This window comes from Neofelis nebulosa, chromosome 11, assembly GCF_028018385.1.
Source record: "Neofelis nebulosa isolate mNeoNeb1 chromosome 11, mNeoNeb1.pri, whole genome shotgun sequence".
Lineage (NCBI taxonomy): Eukaryota > Metazoa > Chordata > Mammalia > Carnivora > Felidae > Neofelis > Neofelis nebulosa.
The window spans coordinates 16,983,200-16,985,675 of NC_080792.1; the positions used below are offsets into that span (position 1 = coordinate 16,983,200).

At 53.2% G+C, this 2,476-nt stretch overlaps 1 long non-coding RNA gene across 1 annotated transcript; it reads right to left on the reverse strand.

Annotated features, from left to right (window-relative positions):
* Positions 1-555: 555 nt before the first annotated feature.
* Positions 556-1,880, reverse strand: LOC131490007 (uncharacterized). Its single transcript, XR_009250900.1, has 3 exons — positions 1,718-1,880; positions 885-1,003; positions 556-793 (listed from the first exon to the last, which is right to left on the reverse strand). It is a non-coding gene; the product is annotated as an uncharacterized LOC131490007 (long non-coding RNA).
* Positions 1,881-2,476: the final 596 nt, after the last annotated feature.

Consider the following 2,476-nt stretch of genomic DNA (forward strand, 5'->3'; position numbering starts at 1 on the left):
GTAACGCCTCGTCCTGGGGTTATGGGGGGGCCTGTGTCCTTTTCCATGGTCTCTCAGCACCTGTGGCCCCCATGCCACCTCTACTCCCTACTCACTGCCACACCCCTCCGTTCAAACTCCCCCAGCAGCCGGTTCCGAAATCTCATCTCCGACCCAAACCTCCCTCCCAACCGCCCCCAAGACCCCCGGGTGGTGGAGGCGCCCCTGCACGTGTGTGTGATCCCACATCTACCGGCTATTCCTGTGGTTCCCAGCAGACGAACACGAACGCGCTGCCCGCCCCGCTCCCTCTCTGCCTCCCATCCTATTTCTTCCTTCGCCCAGGGCATCTCTCAGAGGGCAGGTCGCCCCGACAGCACAGCCGGCTCATCAGCCAAAGCTCGCTGGCCTTCCTCCTGGATCCCACAGCGACACGCAGAGACTACGGCTCAATAAATGCCTCCTCGCGGCAGGATGAACCACAGCTCAGGGCAAAGCCGGTCTCTGTTCGCTACTGGCTGAGGATATAAAACCTGCACACACACACAGCCCTGAAGGCCAAAGAAGAGAAACCCGCAAGAAACATGTGTGTTTACGCCCTTAGCTAGCTACAGACACGATAGGTTGTCATCGCGTCCCCCATGCATCCCGTCCCAGGCTTGGTGGGGGCTGGCGTCAGCCCTGAGCTCTTTTGGCGGCCACATCTGTGAAAGCCCCTCCTCTGGCGGCCACCTCCAGAGGGAGGGTTTCTGGGTATTGATTGCCAGCCTTGCAGCTGAAGAACTCCCATTCTTTCCCTGTCTATAAACACCATCTGTTGGGGAGAAATGGTACCAGGAAAAGGAGAGTGGGCTAAGCAGTTAGAGAAAGGCAGCTGTGGGTATGAGGGGGTCTACTGCCCTTACCAGGAGCCTCCAATGGGAGGGGCCCGGGGTGGGATTTTTCTAGACCAGAATCCCACAATGGGGCGAAGGTGGAGGAAAGCAGTGACATTGAATGACCTTCACTGGGACGTTGAGCAGGTCTGCAATAAATCAGAATGATTTCATGTTAGGATGAGACGGGGGGGGGGGTGTCTCCACCTGTGTCTCCTTCCCCCAAACCCATCAGTTTCGCCCCTCCCCCACTGCATAGAGGGACTATGGGCCCAGGGGACTGGTCCTCATGCTGTACCTCCCGCCACACACCCGAAGCTGGCACCAGTGATGGTGTCACGGTGGCCTCCGAACACACATTGGTTTCCCTCTTCTGCCATCATGTCTCCTCCGGGCGCTGTGCTTGGAACCCACACCCTCGGGCTCAGTCCTTAGCCTTGTGTTTTCCCCCGTGGCCTCAACCAGTCTGTGACCAAAACAGGTGCTTCTCAAGGGTGCTTGTCCCCTGGTGCTACCAGGAGTTGCTACTGCACCGGATGACACGGCAATCGTTCCAAAAGCCCTCCCAGGCTGGAGCTCAGGGTTGGGCTCAGTGGGGCGGAAGAGAGTGGGAGGTTTGCTAGGAGCGACGTAAACTCAATTGTCACAGTAGTATCTGTAAAACAGAGATTTGGGGGACCGCTTGCTAACAGAACCACGCTCTCTCCTACTGTCACGTAGCTGCTAGAGAAGCGAAGACCATTTTGGGCCGTGTATGGACAATTGTAATACTTGAATCCAGATTAACTAGGGTGGGACCAGTTCTTAATGCTGCTGAGATCCTGGATCATGGAGATGCATCTTGGCACCACGCAAAAACTCACCTTGAATGTGAAGATGTGGGTTTGCAATCCCAAATCTGCTACTCAAGGGTTGGTCGATGTCTTTGTGCCACCCATCTTGCTGAGCCTGTTTCCTGACCCACAGTACGTGAGTTTTGATGCCTTTCTTGCATATTCAAAGGGCTGGAGAGACGACCGAGTAAGCTAAAACATCACAAAGGGCTATGAGCTCATTGTGTCGTATCTGGTTCTTGGTATCACATCTCAGGAGCTGCATGTTAGAGCAGGAGAAGGCGGGGAGGGCTGCAGTGTCCTCTGAGGGCCCCACGTCTCACAAACAGCCTGGTTAGTGAGCTTTGATCCTTTTTTTTTTTTTTTTTTTTTTTGCCTTGTGGTCTTAGGCCAACTTAAGTTCCCTGAGCCTCAGTTTCCCTATCTGTGATGTGGATAATCACGGGGAATTTGAAGAGTCTATAAAACCCTGGATATAAACCACTTGGCATATAAAACAGGTATTCAAGAATTGCCAGATTCTTTGCTTTCTGAAGGAATTGAGGGTGCATTACCAGGAGGAGGGAAATCTGAAGAGGGACCAGATTGTTGTTTTCAAACATTTGAAGGGTTGTCATGAGGACGCGAGTAAACTTTTTATGTGTTGTTTTTGAGGCTAAAGCAGTGGGTGAGAGTCACACGGGCTTCTGTTCAATAGGAGTTGAGCACTTTCTATGCTGTTCCACGGAACACTCTGCTCCAGGAAACAGTATCAGTCACCATTAGGTATAAAAGCAAGGCTTGATTCAC